This window comes from Uranotaenia lowii, chromosome 3 (genome assembly GCF_029784155.1).
Source record: "Uranotaenia lowii strain MFRU-FL chromosome 3, ASM2978415v1, whole genome shotgun sequence".
In the NCBI taxonomy this organism is placed as follows: Eukaryota; Metazoa; Arthropoda; class Insecta; order Diptera; family Culicidae; genus Uranotaenia; species Uranotaenia lowii.
In genome coordinates, this window is record NC_073693.1 from 184,239,907 (window position 1) to 184,261,019 (window position 21,113).

General features: G+C 35.7%; 1 protein-coding gene across 1 annotated transcript in view; it reads left to right on the forward strand.

Moving 5' to 3' along the window:
• The first annotated feature begins 2,167 nt into the window (after positions 1-2,167).
• LOC129752909 (uncharacterized) overlaps positions 2,168-21,113 on the forward strand; it is a 132,064-nt gene continuing 113,118 nt past the window's right edge. The window contains exon 1 of the mRNA XM_055748697.1: positions 2,168-2,694. The gene's annotated coding sequence lies outside the window, so the exon portion shown is untranslated. The remainder of the gene's footprint in view (positions 2,695-21,113) is intronic.

The window sequence follows — 21,113 nt, forward strand, 5'->3', positions numbered from 1 at the left end:
TTGTTTAAAAAAAATCTTTTGTTTAATTCCTATAGGAATATAAAAGAAAAGATAATTGATATCGTTTAACATCAAATCATAAGCCTCTCGTTTCTTTTTGGTGCGTAAAATTCATTATTATTAAATCAAAATTGGGAGGAAAGTACGAAGAAGTGAGGGAAGTACAGTTGTTTAAAGGTAAGATGTAAAAATAAGAAAAAAGTGGTAAATTTTTTTTCATTCCATATTCAAAATAGCTTAACTCTATTTATGGGGATCAGAGGGGGGTAGGACAAGGCATCAAACGAGCGGAAAGCTGATATACAATGGATTGTGGATTCAAGCCAGCCGGAGTATCTCGGCAAATTTGGAATCTTGAATCGGGTACTTAGGTATCTTTTCAGGATTCTTAATTTGTTTCGAACAGTTGGAAGGGAGTGAGATGATTGAAACCTGTCCCAAGCCAGTGGTTACGGACCCCTTGGTTGTGCTGCAAATATTGTTGATGAGTTAAGCATGAACAATATTTGAATGTGCGATCGAGACTTACCGTACCGACTCGGGTCGAAAGACCTACCAGCCACTGGTGGGTCAAACATACATACATACATACATATTGTCATTTTTATCATTTTTGTCAGTTTTGTCATTTTTGTCATTTTTGTCATTTTGGTCATTTTGTCATTTTTGTCATTTTTGTTATTTTTATCGTTTTTTTTTCATTTTTTATTTCATTTTTACAATTCATCATTTGTTCTGTAGTCGTAATATAATGTTTTACTATGTATTAGTTTATTTTCTTATTTTGTGGTTTTCTTATTTTTGAAATATGTTTTAAAATTTTTGTGTTTTGTCATTTTTCCTTTTTTCATTTTTATTAATTTTGTCGTTTTTGGTTATTTTAGATAAAGGATAAGGATAAAAGTTGATTATGTTATTTTTTTTTTACTCTCTATATTATTGGAATATCATAAGTTGAATAAAACAGTGGAAGGTGCAATCATTTCATTTGTTAAAACAAAAAGGAATCTTTATTTTATTTTTTAACTAGTTGGGGGTTATAAATTGAATAATCGAGCATTGGCTGTCGATAAGAACAAAGCTCACTTTCTGTTAGATTCTAAAATGCGCCAGATAATGTTGTTTTGTTGCTTTCTATAGCGGCCATTTTCATTAATTACGAATTTGCATCTCGGCACATATGTTTCGTTGAAACTAATCTTTTCTGATGCTTGCTGCTAACCCGCTGCCTAAGAAGCCGCACATATGCTTTTCCGATAGAGATGCATGCATGCTGCATATGCACCGTAGCAATGCACCAGCAGCAGTCGAAGATCAGTAGGATGCTATGTATGTAGGCAGATTATGTGTCCGTTTGCGGTTTTTTGCGATCTTTCCTCGATTGGTGTATGTATATACGTTTGAATATACGAACAGTACCCACCCTTGATGCTAGATATGTACGTATCTAGCTGCAGATTCTCCCGACTAGAGCAACGCCACATATCCTCAGCCAGCAGCATCAGTTTTGTTCATCGCTCGACACTCTAACATCGTCAGGATGCACTGCATCGACTGCACTCGGAGAGGAAAGGCAACAGAATGTGTCGATTGTTGCGGCGATGCCTGAACTCACTTGTGGTCAAAATATCGTAAATAACAAATATAAAATCATCACATTCCGTGCATTCGCATACGAACGGTTTTTTGCTTTCTTTTTGGATAATGAGTCTGGTTTTTTCATATTGCAATTCTCAGTTTAGCAAAACTCTCTGTGGTTCCATGCAGCTTTAATGCTCTTACTAATGACCACTATGAGCAGCATCAGGCTAATAAACAATCATAATAGCATAGTTTCAGCACAGAGAAAGGGCTGGGTATGATTGAGAACGCCAAAGATTTGATTCTCCGAATGAGTTTGGGAACGTTTTGTTGAGGAAACAACATTTAGATTTGACGGATACTCAACGAAAGTATTCTCCCGCACGCTCCATTATTTTTTTAGAGTAAGCATGCGCATTTTCCGAAACTTTTGTAATATCACAGGGTGTGTTGAATTCGCTGGAATTATCACTAGCACCCGAGAGTATAATTCTGAAATATGAAAACACAACGAACCACAGTATGGGAAACCCGAATTGGTGGTCTTGCAGTATCCGACAGGATCTACTTCCGTCAGTATGCTTTCTCTGTTTATCGGTACAACTCGCGTTTTCAGGTGATGTCTTGTAGTAGTGCTGTTTTGTGGTTTACCATAATTTTGACCGCTTCTAAGGATTATGTATGTCGATTGGGTTGAACGTGATATAGTATGAGCTAAAGGGTCATTTGTGAGAGTCAATTTGAATATATTAACCAAGGTGAAATAAGAAAACTAGCACTTGGGAGGAATTGAGAGTATTTTGTGGCTTGTGAAGTGGGCCATACATGGAAATGATGATTATGATCGGTATATCCTGTGTACTAGCGATTGACGTCCTGGATTTTGTTTACCGGAAAAGAGTGTAATCGAGAAGTGGTATGCATTGATTGAGTCGATATCGGTGGATGAAGCGAATACTTGAATGATAAGTTTTTCAGCGCCTAACGCTGAAGTGAAACAAGGGATAAACCTGAAAACAAAAACCTCAAAGGATATTGAATATTGATTTTACTCGTGGATACTAATCTCTGGATTAATCTATTCGGATACATGCAGAAAACAGACATTAATTGGTAAGTAAACTCACCGCGGAGTGGTGTTCGTTGACAGCCTCTTAAGCAATCAAACCACAATTTTCACTCTATCTGTATAGCAAATAATTTGTTCAACTATTTGCGTTGAGCTTTTAACCAAATTGAAGTTTAGAATTGTCACATTGTTTGTTCAAGAAAAAAAAATAATCTAAGCATTATTTTCACTGCTGAACAATATAACTAGGTAACAAACTTGCTAAGTTGGCTTCACAGTCGGTGGCGGTGTGTTCAAGCCCATTGATCCCTGTTTATCGAATCAGAATTTTCAATACAAGTTCACCAACTAGATAGTAAATATATAGTAAGATTAAATGACGAAAAATGATGAAACGAACATAATCTTTACGAATAACACTTCTATGGTTGATTAGCTAGCGTCGTGAGATGGCAATTGTAGATATTTATATGTCATGTGTTCGATTCAAATCCCGGTACTGCGTGTTAGTGCACGAAGTCTTTCCACGGTTTCCTCTCTTCAAAACCTGTGCGTGCATGCATGCTAATAAATATAAAAAATATCTATAATTATAGCAGATTATCTACAAAAATATCTGCATCTCATCAAGAATGATTTGGGATGAATTCTCATTCCAATTTTTTTTTTTCAAATACATACTGTAAGTGTACACACAATGCAAACAGTTGGAGGGATAAAAATTCAACCAAATAACAAATTCAGAAGATCAAAAGGATTTTATTCGGGATATCGCCTCTTTATTTAATTCAGGAGATTCATCCAAAAAATCAAAAACATTAAAATGTCACAAGATTCGTAAAATCATACTCCTGACTCCTCAGCTGTGGTGCTATATCATAAACAAGAAGATGCCATCGATCTTCACCGTAGGTTGGCAAAGCTGGATTCCCGTTCTTAGAATTTGAAGTTGCGGCTTCTCAATTCCATGCGCGTCAAAATCACCAAAAATAGTTTTTATTTATCCAGGATTCAAAAGTAAGTTTATTGATTCATTGAAGAAGAAGTTTACGACGACAACAAGTAGACCCGTCAATTCCATTGCACACAACCGGAAAAGGTGAAAAAACCTGACTAACTACTCTGTTCTAAAGTGAGTAGGCACCAAATTAAATTAACCCTCATCTGCTCGTGAGTGCCAATATGACACATTTGGAAGTGTAACAATCCCTTATGTTACAACCCGCTCAGTCACAAGGACTCTTCCAAAGAACACCCAGGGTCGGCTCACTAAACCAAGAAAAGTCTCAAAAATAGAGTACCGGAACCAAATCATTTATTAAACTAACTTAACTTTTTGGCACTTTCCCTGAATCCCTAACCTGCGCTGTTCCCTAACTCATTTTCCAATAATTGACTTACGTTTTAGTGTGTGGTGTGTCGTGTTGGGTCCCGACGATGCGCTCTGCTGCTTGTCTTGGCTCTCCGCTGCTCGGTCCTGTACCGCCGTCCGTGGTCACCATGGGCAAGACCACCAACGCTCTCTAGGGTAAATGTTTACTTCGATGCCAAACTCCAGAGTTCGGAAGGATTTAACTGCGCCGATTTCACGATTACGGCACCACCTGGATACACCGTCGGCCTATGTCCTACGATTGCCGACTTCGTAGAGTTGCCCAGCATAGTGATCAGGCTACTAAAATTGGGTCCGGTAGATTCCTTAATTTTCCCGGCTGTGTCCGATAGTAATTGGCGCTATCGTGGTTTCAGCCTCGGTTTAACACATGGATTCTCACGACGGGTTAAGACGTCCCGTTTAACCGCGCGAGACACTTTTACAAAGTTTCAACTTCTGGCACTGCAGCTTATATTTTTGGGTGTAAGCTGCCTCGAGGTCTCGATCCAAGTGGAAGAGGATGTTGTTGATCGCAGTTTTCCCTCCTCTTGGAGGAGAAATTAGAAATTTAGACGACTCCTGGAGTGTTCAGGGGTGTGTTTTGTAAGTGCTGTGTTGTAAAAGGCTGTTAACAATTCCTGTTCAGTGTATTGTGTGTTATATTTTATTGTGCCGTTATCTGCTTAGCTTCTGGTTTTAATTTGTTACTTTGCTATGTGAAATTTCCTTACATCTACCATAAACTCTTAAATAAAATAAATGATTTGGTTAGCTCCTCTGGGTGCACCTTTGCTAGCGTGGTTGTAACATAGTGAACGGTCACAGAAGTTTGGCGACTTGTAACTGTATTCAGACGCATCCAAATGAAAGAACAAAAAAAAACAAAATGTTCTGAGTTCTGAGACCCCCTGAGACTTGGTGCACATTTGCGGTAACGACGCGAAAACTGCAAGTATTCATAAATTGCTGCCTGCGGAATATCTTCCGCGCTTGGTGGCCTGGCAACTGGATCTCAAAGCAGGAACTACATCGCCGGTGTCATCAAAGGGCCCTAGAAATCGAGATTCGGGAACGTAAGAGGAGATGGATTGGGCACACGCTGCGAATAGATGAGAACGAGATTTGCAGAGAGGCGTTTGAATAGAATCCAGAAGGGCATCGAAGAAGAAGCACCAGGGATGAATCATCCGACAGGATGAAAATTCCAGAAAAAAAGAAGAGGCAGACCCAGAAACTCGTGACGGCGAAGTCTAGCCGCTGAAATACGAATTGTCGACGAGAGTCTTGACTGGGACCAAGTGGAGACGCTGGCTCCGGATCGTCAACATTACTTACTTACTTAATGATCCCGCGCCGATCCTCTGGTGCATAGGGCCGTGGTAAAAGACCTCCACTCCACCAAGCGCGGATGATATTCCGCAGGCAGCGGTTTACAAATACTTGCAGTTTTCGCGTCGATACCGCATATGTGCACCAAGTTTCGCACCCGTACAGCAATACGGATTTGACGTTTGAGTTGAAGATTCGGATTTTCGTTCGTAGAGAGATCTGGCGTGACCGCCAGATGTTTCGGAGACTCTCAAACGCAAATCGGGCCTTTCTGATCCGGGTTTCGATGTCTTTTCTGGTACCACCATCAGGCGTTATCTGGCTACCAAGATACTGGAAGCACTCCACTTTCTCAACTTGTTGCCCAGCTACCATGAAACTGGAGGGATTTCCTGTGTTGATCTCCATCGACTTGGTCTTTCCGACATTGATTTTGAGACCTGCTGCCTTGGAACTTTCGGTGAGGTCGTCGAGTTTGCTCTGCATATCTGGTTGTGTTTGGGCGAGCAAAACAATATCGTCAGCCAGGTCAAGGTCGTTCAGTTGCTCCATTGTTGAAGGATTCCACGGCAATCCTCGGTTCGGTGCACAGTCGATCGATCCAGTCAGAATCTCATCCATTACGATTAGAAAAAGTAGCGGTGATAGAATACATCCTTGTCTCACTCCAGCAGTTACCGGGATTGGTTCGGACAAGACACCGTCGTGCAAGACCTTGCACGAAAATGCCTCATACTGTGCTTCGATGAGATGGACTAGTTTCTCTGGGACCCCTCGTCGCCTTAGAGCCGCCCAGATGTTTTCATGGTTAAGTCGGTCGAATGCTTTTTCGAAATCAACGAACACCAGCAGAAGAGAGTCCTGGAATTCGTTGATTTGTTCCAGTATGATTCGTATCGTTGTGATGTGGTCCACACATGATCGTCCGGATCGGAATCCAGCTTGTTGCCGTCGGAGTGTAGCGTCGATTTTCTCCTGGATCCTGTTCAGGATCACTTTGCAGAGTACTTTGAGGGTTGTACAGATCAACGTTATGCCTCGCCAGTTACCGCACTCTGTCAGGTCTCCTTTCTTCGGGACCTTTACGAGGATACCCTGCATCCAGTCGGCCGGGAATGTTGCAGTATCGTCAACAGTGGAGGTCTTTTACTATTTTACTATTTTAAATTTGATTTAAAAATCGATTTCGTCTCTGTTCAAAATTTGATGCTTTGGGGTAAAATTGATCAGTCTCTATTTTGACGGTTTTAACAAGTTTTCTTGATCATAAAGGAGACAAAACATTTTCATAATATTTACAAATGCTAGTATATCAATTTTACCTTTCTTTTTAAAATTAAATTTTAAAATAATCGTAAAAAAAAACAATGTTGCTGCATACATTTAGAAGCAAAAATTATAATAATAATACAAATGAAATTTTACCTTCACACATTCACCTAGGCCCTCCCATTATTTCCATTTTCATTTTTTTTCAAAGATAACCATTTGATAGAGTTCATATCCATTTGTCCAATACGGGCTTACTCTTAGAAAATGTCCTCATTTTTTAAATATCAAAAATTTATCATTAAATGACTATAAAAATAGCACTATAACTATACATCTACCAAAACAAAAGTACACATTTTACATTCAACAACCCGTTTGCTTCTAAATGCTTTTCGGTATCATCAGAAGAGCTGTTTGTTTGCGAGCCAAATAGAATAGAAATAGATATGTAGATATTTTAGAAAGAAACAAATTTCAAATACAAATAAAATTTTGCCTATTTGATGCTCAAATAATAGGCTTTCAAACGTAGAAAACAGTTTTCAAAAATTCTAACTAAAGACTGAGTTATTGATGATAATGTGGAAAAATTTATTTTTTTGTCAAAGTTACCCCAGTGATCAATGTTGCCCCGTTTTACGGTACCTTTGAAAATTCATAAAAAAATCTGTGTTTCTTATTTTTAAAATCCAAAGATACCAAAATATGTGAAATTACGTCAATTTTCTAATCCATTTTTTTCTACTATGACAGAAACCATTTTGGCGATTTCAATTGTACGCTTTTTACATCACTTTATCACTTTTTTACATTTTTTACATTTGTGTTCATGAACTTGAAAAACTTTGAAAAAATATATCTTTATGCGTAACATATAGCTTCTAACTTCGGCTTTATCGGAAACTAAGTGAATTTTTTGAGCATTCCGTAGCAGATCTACAGTATTTTTTCTAAAGCAGGTATTTTCGGATTTTTTTAGACTTTGAATAACGGAAAACTGAAGTGTTGTAATTGGATATGGTGTTTTTTTTGTTTCGATTATAGTCGTTTTACCATATTTATGGCATTCGCGACTTTATCAACGTTGCAGTTGGCGGATCGTTATTGAAAAACTTATCCGGTACAACTGTGTTCGATATTTACTCTTGGACTCGAACTCGCGGATATGGTGTGAAAAACATATTTGAGTCCTTTTACGAGGTTTCCAGAACTATAAATTTTGTAATAATCGGTTGAGAATCAAAAAAGATATAGCGGTTTTAAGCAAAGAATGTCAAAATCTGATAAGGATGTTTTTTTCCAGGGTTTTCAGGGTGCATTCATAAAAAAGTTATAATGCAAAACTAAAGATTTCAAAAATTTATTGAGGATCCCCCAAGAAATTATTTTATTTAGATGCACCCAAATAAAGTTGCAAGCCGCAAAACTTCCGATAGTGTCATATTGACATTCAAGAGCGAATTAGGGTTAAAAGCCATTTAAAAAAAACGAGTCAAAATTAAGAATTTCAATACTTTTGGGTTAAATTTATACAATGTTACAATGTGTTTGTTTGGATTCAATTTGAAGCAATTCATGTTTTCGTGGCAATGAATTGTTAATTACGTACGACCCATAGTCAGTAAGCGATAAATTCGATGATTCTTTGAATTCAAGGGAAACATAGGCTGAGAGGATGTATAAAACATTTTTAACGATTAAATTGGCTTAAATTCATTGGAAAACATAATAAAAATAGGAAAAAAAGTTGGCAAGTGGTTCTAGCTAGACCATAACGATGGTCAGAATAGTGATCAAGGTGGCGCTTCTTCACGAATTCTGCATCATCAAAAAATCGTTTTGGTTAAAACAAGTGAAGTTAGACAATGTAGAAGCAATAACACAATACCAACAAGCACTCATACGCGGTAAATCTAGAAATCAAAGAAATTCATACATTACTCAAAATACTTTCTTTTTTTTACTAACCCTTTAATGCACGATTTTTTTTAAAGAGAATATTAATTATTGATTCAGTTAAGTATTTAATAACATTCCAATTCTAATAACACAAGTGAGAGGTTTCTACTATGCCTACTCTTCCTACTATGGACTCCACAAGCAACTGCGGTCGAGAAGACTCAGCCCTCGCACGAAGTGTAACCTGTATACGACGCTCATTAGACCGGTTGTTCTCTACGGGCACGAGACATGGATATTGCTCGAGGAGGACCTGCGTACACTCGGGGTATTCGAACGCCGAGTGTTAAGAACCATCTTTGACGGCGTACAGGAGAACGGAGTGTGGAGGCGAAGGATGAACAACGAGCTCGCGCGAATCTACGGCGAACCCAGTATCCAGAAGGTGGTGAAAGCTGGCCGGATACGCTGGGCAGGACATGTTGCGAGAATGCCGGACGACTGTCCTGCAAAACAGGTGTTTGCTACGAATCCGACAGGAACAAGACGAGCGGGGGCGCAACGAGCGAGGTGGTTAGACCAAGTGGAGCGTGATCTGGCGAACGTGGGGTGCCCGAGAAATTGAAGAACGGATGCCATGGACCCACCAAAGTTGAACTATAATTTTTGAAATTGTTGATTTATTTTAATAAGATTTTGCGAATTTCATCCAAACATTGTAATTAGGTGCAAGGAGTTCTTGAGCGTGTTTCATTGATATTAGAAAAATTGTTAAAATTTACAAACCTGAATAAAATTAAAGGTATTTTAAAAATCAACTAAAAATTTTTTTTTTCTACCAACTTGCTTCGATATGTACATATGTACATTAAAATCTTATATATATACAAATGAAGGCGTTTTCTTTGTAACACCATGACGAATAAACGGATGGTCGGAATGAATTGAAATTTGGTATCCGAGGGATTTTCGGGTCAGAGATGGTTTACATAATATATTCAAGAATCTCACTTTTTTGGAATGGAGGTCCCCATACAAAATTATCTCACCAATAATGGAAGGAGGGCCACCTTACAAAATAAATTAAAAATTTGACAAAACTCGAACAGTATTAAGACGATGTTCATAAAAACTGATTCACGAGCACGAAGAAGTTAAGGACGTGAGAGATGGTTTACATAATAATTTCAAGAATGTCACTTTTTTGGAATGGAGGTCCCCATACAAAATTATCTCACCAATAATGGAAGGAGGGCCACCTTACAAAATAAATTAAAAATTTGACAAAACTCGAACAGTATTAAGACGATGTTCATAAAAACTGATTCACGAGCACGAAGAAGTTAAGGACGTGTAGATGAAGTTAAACAATTATAACGATTTATCTAAAAACGGGTAAAACGAAGTTTAGCGGGTCAGCTAGTAAAGTAATGAAAATACAATGGGCTTGTTCTTTTAAACTCGAGGATAGTTTTTTGGAATACTTAACCCAAAAATATTCACGCAATTCCGAGATATTGGGATTTTAATTAGTGTTGTTTTCAAACAATGGTATACTTTAAGGCGTTTTGAAATTCCATTTTCGTAAAGTTCTTAAATTTTGATCAGTGATTTTCATATCTATGTATCTATTCTAGTGTTAACCGGATCAGGAGTGCATAACAAATCCATCTCAACGAGATATTATTATCTTATTCGGATATAGCATCGATATCAAAATTTTCTCTTATGTCGTTTCGAAAAAAATATTAGTAGGGGTACTCACAAACAGTTTAAGTGATAATTTTTATATGCACTTCTGATCGGGTTTGGCTTCATAGTTATGTTATTTTTTTATTAATAATTATAATTGATAATGATTATTATCATTACAATGAATTGATTATGATTATTGATAATTTTAAGATATTCTTGCATAGTTTATTTTTAAATAAATTGGAGATATTTTAATATCCTAGAAGTATTAAATTATAGCTCATTATATTAGGAATAATTGAATATCAAAATATCTCATCTTGATAAAACTTTTTTTCTCTTCTGATCGGGAAGATGCTTGCTGGTGTTGGGAAAAAGTGGTAGAAATTTTGTCACTTTTTGCACATTTTGAAAATTTTGCCATGCAAAAAATTTTTCAAGTTATGTGGCCTTCAAGAGTTTTTACAACACGTGTTGTAGTTCCGCATGCTGTGATGGAAAAATAGCAATATTTCCATCACATACCGCTGAAATAGAAACAGTGCTGTAAACAAATACAAAGCCAAAAGATCTTGAAAACATTTTGGCATGGTAAAATTTTCAAAATGTCAAAATTTCTACTACTTTTTCACAACACCAGTGAACTTGCTCTTAAACGCGTTTTCAGACATATTTGCATTTTAGAAAAATTACACGACTAGAAATTACCAGAATACAAAAAAACAAAAGTTACACTTATGGTAAGCTTAAGTTTTTTCTTCGCTGAAAACAAATCATTTTCTTTAATTTTAAATAAAACAGATATTTGAAAAAAATTGAAATTCTAAGGTACTCAATAAAAAAAACATTAATAATTACCAAACAATCTGTATAAAATAAATCAATTCTTCGTTTTTATTACCGAGCGTTCGGTAATATTTTACCGAATATTCGGTAATTTTTATCGAACACACCGTGAAAGTTTGGTAAATAACTAGTCGGTAAAATCAATTACCGAACTCGTATTTTCCCGGTTAATGTGTAAAGCTTGAAATACAAGCTTTCGAACTTTGAAAGTAGTTTTACTTAGAAAGTACTTTTAAGATTCATGAATTTGCCCTGCTGATCAATTTAGCTCAATTTTATTTCATTACTGCATTAGTACTTAGAGTGCTTCATTACTACCGTAAAGCGGGGTAACTATGATCACTGGGGTATCTTTGACCAACAATAAATTTTTGAACATCATCATTAATAACTCAGTCTATAGTTTGAATTTTTAAACACTGTTTTCTAATTTTGAAAGCCTATAAATTGAGTATCAAATAGACAAAATTTGGTATGAATTTGAATTTATTTTCTGTTAGTAAAAAAATAATTTCAAAATCTTAAAATATCTACTTTTTCCAAGGCTTGCAAACAAACAGCTACCCTGATGAAACCAAAAAGCATTTAGAAGCAAACGGGTTGTTGAATGTGAAAGAACTACTTTTTTTATTGGTATATGTATAGTTATAGTGCTATTTTTATAGTCTTTTAGAGATTTTTTTTTATATTTTGAAAATAAGGACATTTTCCAAGAGTAAGCCTGTATTGGACAAATGGATAGGAACCCTATCAAATGGTTACCATTGAAGAATAAATGGAAATGGAAATAGTGAGTGGGCCTAATGTGTTAAGGAGGGATGTGTTAAGTTAAAATTTCTTTTGAATATCTAGCTCAAACTACTAAGCAATGGTTTTTATTTTTGCTTCTAAATGTATGCAACATAATAGTAGGTACTTTTTTCAGTTATGAATGTTTTGAAAAGAAAACGTTAAAAAGCGAAATAAAATTGATAAACTAGCATTTGTTAATATTATGATAGTGTTTTGTATTCTTTATGATCGAGAAAACTTGTTAAAACCGTCAAAATAGAGACTGATCAATGTAACCCAGAAGCATCAAATTCAAAACAGAGACGAAATCGATTTTTTAATCAAATTTAAAGAGGTCTAATAAATTTTGGCAACCATGTTTTACGTTCATTGGGGTCCAGTACTGATTTTAAAAATTTGAAACATGCCACAACATGCCTTAACAGAAAAAATAATCGAAAAATATTGAAAAAAGTGATCAATATTACCCCGGATTACGGTACTTTTGATTTTTAAAATGATTCATGCTGCTGTATGCATAACTAATCATTGATTCCGATTCTTAGCTGAAATACTTATTATTGTGTTCATCTGAAAATATGAATTTTGACAGTCTGAGAACTATGCACAGTCAACGGTGCATTCCACTAAACTTTCCGTTTTCTGAAATAGGTATCCAAATAGGATTATCATTTTTGTTTATCTTGCTTTGCAGTAAGATTGAAGGTTTATTTTGGAATCGGCTTGCCACCCCCTGAATTTTTAAAACGCCTTCCTACATTCCTAATCATGTTCACGTGTTGTTTTCGACGCCCCCAAGGGGGGTTGATGTGGACTTCCAAAATAATCACTGATTTGGAGGTTGGAGAAAACACGTCCAATAGAGCTGGAAATTAGAATAGCACCTCGAGGCTAGCGAACACAATAGTGGGGTAGTGTGTTCATAAAATTTTTAGAAAATTTACTGCCAATTCAGCTCACATTCACAAACATAAATGTATGATTTAAAGTTGACAAGGAATGAACTTGAATAAATAACAAGAAACTTCCAGGGGGGAAACAAACAATACAGCCAATCCAGTGATCTTGTTAGGCCAGCGAAAGATTAGGATTTGACAAGTAGGAACAACTAAAATAGATTATTTACTGCGAACAATAAAGAGAAGAAGAATTTCATACTGTTTTCAACCATTTATGGCTATCCGAAATTACTAGCAATCAAATTGTTGGCCAGCGCTTCATTGAACATGTAACCATCTTTTTAGATTTTTGGTCTCAGGAAAACGATTTAGCAACAACTTTGAACAGCTTGAAGTTTCTGCTGGAAGTCAGTTTAGCTAGGGCGAAGTTGCAAAATAAATAGCGGTTTGAAAAGTGCATAACGAAGATGAAGCATATGGCAAGACGTTTTACATCTAAAGGAAAGCCGTGTGTTTGCCGTGCTGTAAATCGGATTCAGATTCACTTTACTATGCATGAAAATACACTGCAGTGAGAATTTCAAAGATTATATCGGTATAACTGGGATAACCATAATTTAAGTTTCAAAACATAACTTATTATATCAACAGAAATCAAATTGTTTATTGAATACTGATTCATTTTTTGCACAAAGTTTTTTTTAACTTTTGTTTTATAGATGAGTAGGTTCTGAATAAAATTGAAAATACCAATAAGAGATGAAAATTCTAATACAGGTTCAAAATGGCCAAGTATTTTAGGCTACAACCCTTTTGATCGCAATGTTAACAAATCTTGTGCATGCTCATAACGTTGCAGCTCGAAGTCACTGGCGTGTGGAATTTGCAAGTCGAAATGCTTTGCAAAGTAACATCAAAGGATGGTTGGTTTTTCTTTCATTTTTGGGCCAAAACTCCCAGAAAGGACCGGTTGAAGTTTCGCAACTAGAATTTTCTTGCGGTTTGAAGCGCTTAAAGCAGCATTGATGAATTTTCCTCACGCTTGAACAAATGTGCAATGGCCAATTTTTGGCTATAGCTCGTTTTATTGTTGGCATCTTCGTGATTCTTCAGAGTTGAACTGTAAAAGGTGCATTTTCCTTGCTATAAAAGTTTTCAAGCATAGCATAGCAAGAATAAATCAGCGGAAATAATCTCATACAGACATTTGTAAAATGTTATATATTCATTAAGATATTTTCCTCACCTTGAAACGTACAGATTGATTTGGTGAAACGTCTGAAGGTGCAAACATTTCCAAAAGGGTAGCAATAGAAATTGTATCTGCCAGGGTGTTTTTATAACCAAAGCTTCCCGAAAACATCCACTCGGATCGCTTGGAGGTTGGAGCCTGATGCAAGTTGGCTGGCGCGAAGACCTGAACCGTGCTTTGGCTGATGAATATTTTATAGGTGAGGGGCAAAACAGAAACCATATTGAAAACCGAACCGGAATGATGCCACATAAATTTTTAGAAAGCTGTATGCGAAAATCCATTTAGATCAAATTTTAATCCGATTTGCTGTACGTCAACCTCGATGGATTTTCTTGTGCTAAGCATGTATGTACGTCGGTTTCTTTCAACATACTAAATTGAATTTTTATAGAAAAAAGTTATATGGTGCATAAACTGCTGCAAATTTGAGCATTTACCGGGTACCTTTTAGGTCAGATGATGAGATTGGAAGATGATGTTATTGATTAAGGTACACCGGGGTAAGAAGGACGGATTTTCGTATAGTTCAACTTTAAAAAAATCGTAAAAAGAATCAACAGTGGATCAATTTTGAAAGAATTATGATCAATGTTATGAAGAACATGTTGTTTAGAAACGCTGTAGAGATGAACTTGATAGATGCAAAGCGAAACAAGTTATGTTATGGACTTCTGGAGTCCTCACTTATCCCGCTTTATGGGGTAGGTGGGGGCGGTAATTTTTCCTTTTGATTTCTCAGGAAATTTCACAAATTTGTTTTTTTTTGGTTGAATACGTTACTCTATTGCTCAAACAGTCCAAAGTTTTGAAAAAACGTGCATGGTACTATCAGAAAGGCATCTTTCAATGATTATTTTGAGTTATTTATGTAGCAACGCACGAGATCCGATTTTATCGAATAGATACTTATTCTAGAACAAACAAGTACTTTTTTCAACGTTTCATGATCCGAACGCTAAATATAGTTTTTATAGCTAATTGAGGTCCTCAGACCAAAGGGGTATAAGCACTGGTATAAGTGACAAAATGATCGAATTTGAGTAAATAATGCCAAATGATTTTTCATATTAAAAACTATATTTGGCGATTTTTTGAGATTTTTAGAATTTTATTGAAGTACTTTTACGTTTGATAGAACAATAAAAAAATCGGAAAATATATGGAAAATTACCAAACACAACAACTTAAAAGCGTGTTTTCTCGAAATAAGCTGTTATGCACTTATACCCCTTTGGCTACAAGGGCCTCAATTATATCTGATAACGGAGAGAAAATTGAAAAAATGTGTCTGTTAAAGCCGTCCCCACTTACCCCAGGAAGGGTTTGGAGACATTGTAAATAATATCTTTTTTCTTCATTTTGAACTGCCGTTTCTTTTCTTAATTTTTTATTTCGAATGTAAGGATTGTTTAAATGTAGAGTTTGTTATCAAGAGCCATAGCTAGTTTACGAGAAATTTGCAATTCAAAAAGATGCACATCAACTCGATATCGTAGTTAAAAATCGAAAGTAAACAATAAGTCGCTGTTAACATCCGCTTTTGTCATAATCGTATCTCTTTTACAGTTATTGGATAGATAACAAGGAAATTTAACATTCTGCTTTGAAAATTTTTAAAATATAGTGCACAGTATTGTTATAACAGCCATCGTCCTCACTTACCCCGTATCCATACACACCCCGGTGTATCATATTGAAAATAAGTGTTAACTTTGCTCAACAGAAAAAATACATAGGTACATCCAATTGGTACGAGTGAAAAAATATAAGCAAAATCTGTCAAAATAATCGAGTTGCAAGCATTCAGTATTCAACTTGTCAGCAGCTTTGGTAAATGTGTTTTATGCAATTCTTTCAAGTTCTTGAATACAAACGCATGCATTGCCTATGAACAGGCGTTACTTTTTTCACTAAGTGGATAATAAAACTTCGATTAACCCTCTGAACCCTTTTTCTTCGCTGAAAAATTCCCAAAAACTTTGTTTTATGATTACAGACAACAACGAAAAACTTAATAAATGAGAGAAAAAGTTGACAATTTTTCCAAAAAATGCATAACCACAGGAGCCAAGGAACATGACTTGCGGTACTTTTTCGGTAGTAGTTTTCACAAACATCCACCTTTTTTTTATAGATTTTGATACGTATTAAAACTGACCTATAGCTATATTTTAATGTGGTTTTTGTTTGAACTTTTCTATAATTAACCGTGATATTTCAACTTAGATGTAGGTATAAAAAGTTATGCGAATGTGCATACGCAGTGTGCATGTTTTCGAATGGTCGGTGAACTTTCCCAACCCCGCCTTTAACCCTCCAAAGCTGTTCGGGTCAATATGACCCGAAGCGCTCATTTCAAACAACTTTATCATCATTCCAATGTACTGAAGAACTGGGAATTATGACAGACCAAGTATGTTCTATGAAAATAATGAACAAATTAACGACAAAAAATTAAAATTTGTGTTTCGAAATTTCATTGGGAAATGAAATACCGCTAAGCAAAGCCAAAATTGGATGTCGTTTTTTTAAGTAAGATTTTTTTTTCTAGCGGAAGATCTCAGATAGTGGTCAAAGCTTACATTGGACTACAACATGTCTGTACATTGTCGGATAGATGGGACGATTTCAAACATCATAGAAACACTTAAATACAGAAACGCTGTCAGAAGTTATGATTATTTTAAAAATAAATTGATTTTTCGGACTTTTACTTTCTGAACCAGTTTCTAATAACCAGATTATACATACCGACTTTAATTTAAAATGTTGAGTAATGAGAATAAATTACCTAGGTAATGAATATAATATCATCAACATCGGTGAACGAACATTAAAATTCCCCGAAACGGATATATTGCGAACGGCTTTGGAAAGTTAAGGGGGTTTCTATTTTTAATCTCTCTTACCTAGCTTAAGCCTTTGACAGCTTTTCAAACAGTTTTCATTAGTATGGATTGTCAGTTTACCATATACTAAAGATTCTGCACAAAAAGTAAATAAAAAATGATTGGCTTTGGTTTTATGCCGATGTTAGTAGACCCCGTCTTAAGGCGGGGTTGGGTACTAGAGGGTTAATATTATCAAAATATTATTATGTATCATTTCATGATTGTCTTAATTCTCTTAAACTGAAATGAGTGTTGTTAAAATTTTTCACTTTTTTTTTCATTATTTCTTCATCTTCGAGTCAGGGACCGACAAAAAACACAAACACAGCACAGTACATATCGTGCAACACAAATCCTGGAGTGCTGACACATAAATTTTCGTGTGCGACACTTCGGTTTGCACAGCACTTCAATTGTGTTGTGCTGCATCCAATCAACACGACACAGTTCCCAGTTGTGTCGTGTCGAGAAGAACACAGTTGTGCTTAGCACGCAACACAGTGTGTTTTACGAGCAAGGCTATTTTAACCCGTCGCGCTTGATTGGGCAGCATTTCTCCCTATTTTACATGGCGAAGTTCTTCACTCACATTGTGTCGAGAAAGAAGCTTGAAAGCAAACGAAAAAAATCTATCCAGTTCGCCTGCTGGCAGATTTGCAACAATTAAAATCTCATCTTTTCGGGAAAGGGCACACGAACACACTGTGTCGTCAACTGTGTCGGATTTTGTGTCGCATGCAGTACTGTGCTGTGTTGCGGCCGACACGCAACAAAAGAAGATCAACACAGACACAGCACAGTTTCGTTTCGGATGTGCCGTGTCATCAAATTGTGTTGCACTTACTGTGTTCGTGCTGTTTTCGGTCCCTGCTTCGAGTGATCACAACGGCATGCACTCAGAACATAAACAACCCAAAATTAAGAACGCCAACGCACCAAAACAAAGTTCAGTTTGCTTTCTTGATTTTGGTGTGGTGAAGAAAGTCCAAAACGAAAGTTCACAGCTTGAACTCGACACCCCAAAAAACGTTATATTTTTTGTTGGCTGTTTTTATCGGTTGCTGTTTGATCTGAGTCTCCCTGGAGAAAAAAAGAAAAAAAAACTGCGATTGAAATAGGTACGTAAATTTTAATTTGTATAATTAATTCAGTTAGTTTACGTTATATGATGTATTTTCAGATCATAATCGAATAAACTCTGCCTCTACAACATTAGAAGATTTCCAATTTGAGTACCAAGTTGATGATTTTTTTAAAAAACGGTCATACTCATACACAACCAACGAATTATGAAGAACTCGCCGACCGAAACCACATTAGAACAAGTAAAGAACTGCTTGGCTTACAATATTCTTTATAAATTTCAATGTGAATTCTATTTTTAGGTTTGTGATGCTGAATTACTGCAGCTAGAGGGAATCAAAATTGTGAAAACCCGAGCGGAACTACTCGATGTTTTACTAAACGATGAAATCACTCTTCCACCGGGCATCTATCTCCTTTTTAAAACCGTATCTAGAACAGCTCAAGAGAAGAATCGTCCGGTTTCATACGGTGGCATTTTTCCAGAACCGGGTTGACTATTCGTAACTGAATGTTCTACCAGCTGTCTCGTAGAGAAACGAGAATATGAATCCGGAAGATGCGCAACAGTTCTAAGGAGTGAAAGTTCCGGAAATGCATCCGAATCCTCGGCCAAGAAATTAAAACCATCTTCTTAAAAAAAGTTGAAGAGAATATGTTTCGGAAAATATTTACAAGAAAAGCTAAAATTAATATTTCAATAAACATATGTTTTAAACGAAAAACATTTTTTGCATTGAAGACATTTATTACTCTTTTTGTATGTTTGTCTAGTTAAAATATATATCGTTTTCCGTTCAAACGGCATTCTCGATTTTGGGGTGTGAGAATAGGACTTCATTCTCAAGTTTGGGAAAACCCCCTTAAACTCATTTTCGTCGGGAGCCAGTTTCATCCGATTTTGCGGCATTACAACTTGGTTTTGGGTTGTAGCCGCTTAGAGTGTGTATTGCACAACATACACTCAGGCAAATTCTTATTATAATTTTTATAAGATGCATCTTATGAACCGCTTTTTAGAGTGTAAAATAATTTTTCATAAGAGTCTTATGAAGTTCTTTCAATTTTCATACGATGTTCTTATGAAAAATAGAAGAAACGGCATTGTGTGAAAGTAATGAACACATTCGTTCATTTCAACAGTTTTTTCATCATCTAACAGAACGAAGCAATCGCCAGTTCATAGTTACTAGTTCTACTTCAAAGATAAATGATATTGTCATTTCCGGAATGGTAAGTCCGATTTGTTGTTTCTGATGTGAGCGACATATTAGTAATTTGAAATACATTTTTGTTTACTTTTCAGCTATATGATCTAACAAGGTCGAAGATTGGGATGCTGCAAAAAAAACTTTGATGGAAGCGTCTGTTGATGCACTGCTGATGGTGACCATAAATGATTTGATTTCAAACAAATTTGGCAAACAATAAAGAGAATGTTTTCAGCATGAAATATCTAAAATTATTCTTATTAGAAAGTGATTTACTGTTTCCATAAGAACCTCTTATGAAAAGCAACAACCTCTCATTGCAATAGGCGTTCATCTTCAGAATTCATTCGCGTCATAAGACAATCTTATGAATTTCAATGATTTTTCTTATGGCGCCACTTCATAAGAGAATCTTATGGCATACATAATAGTATTTTTCTGAGTGTAGTCAATTGACGTGTTGCAACCAGAATGGCAAGAATATGAAACAAAAAGAAAAAAAAATAACGCAAGTTGGGCCAACACTGGCCCTAGCGGCCCTAGCGGGACAACTTCAAAGAAAAAAAAAATATTCGGAAGTGTTGAAATAGGAGTTATCCGTCCAACTAGTCCTTGTTTGAGATCGAGCGTATCGGAATAATCGATTTGAACATAGCTTTTAAGGGGGGGGGGGTAGGGTCTAACGGGTATAAAAAAACACCATTTTCACGATTTTTTTTCTAGAGCTATCGTTCAAACAAATGTATTCAAATTTTTTGCATTATACAAAGCATTGTTAAAAGAACATTTAGTAATTTTTTCGTAGAAAAATATTGAAAAATGAGCCGGTGACGGAGCATTTTCGAGGATGCCTTTTAGAAAACAGGATTTGCGGTGGACACTGTATCTCAGCACAGAATCATCTGAAGTCAAAAAATCAGAGCAAAATATTTTCAATAGATGTTTTTCTGGACCCCAACGTTTTTATTTAACTTAAAAATATTTTTATGAAATTTTTGTGGCTGTTTGAAGTAAAAATTACGATTTTTCACTTAAAAATCCGCCATTTTTCACCTCTAAAATCTCCCCAAAGTAAAAAAATCAAAAAAGAAAAACGTTGGGGTCTGGTATTTTATATGTAGAAAATATGTTCCAAATTTGAAAAGAATCGGATAAGTAGTTTTCAAATGACGATGTCCACGGACTTTAAAAATGTGCTTTCGAGAAAAACGCGTTTGAAGTTTCTGCTCTTGCTTTCTTGCAGTATTAGATAGGAGGAGATAAAGGCCTATAACTTCTACAGTTTTGCTTCAATTGACTTGAAAATTTGACACAACATTCTTGAAATGTTTTACAATAAGAAAATAAAAAAATAAAAAAATCGATTTTTTGAAAGTGTCAGACCCTACCCCCCCCTTAAAAAAAGAAACAGTGTTTTTTAACATCAATGTTGTTAATCGATACAGTGTTTTTCCTACTGGAACATTCAATGACATGCACTCAGAGGAAATCTTATTATAAATTTCATAAGATACATCTTATGCACCTCTTTTTTGCGTCCAAACTCATTTTTCATAAGAGTCTTATGAAATTCTTTCAATTTTCATACGATGTTCTTATGAAAAATAGAAGAAACGGCATTGTGAAAAAAAGATGAACACATTCATTCATAGCATCAGTTTTTTTTTTTCATCATCTAACAGTACGGAGCAATCGCCAGTTCATAGTTATTATAGTTTTCCTTCAATGTTTAATGTTATTGTTATCTCCGGAATGGTAAGTTCGATTTGATGTTTTTGGTGTGAACGTTGAATATATTAGTAAACCAATATACATTATTTGTTTACTTTTCAGCAAGCTGATCGGCAAAAAACGAAAGGTCGAAGATTAAGATGCGGCAAAAAAAAACTTTGATGGAGCCGTTTGTTGATGCGCTG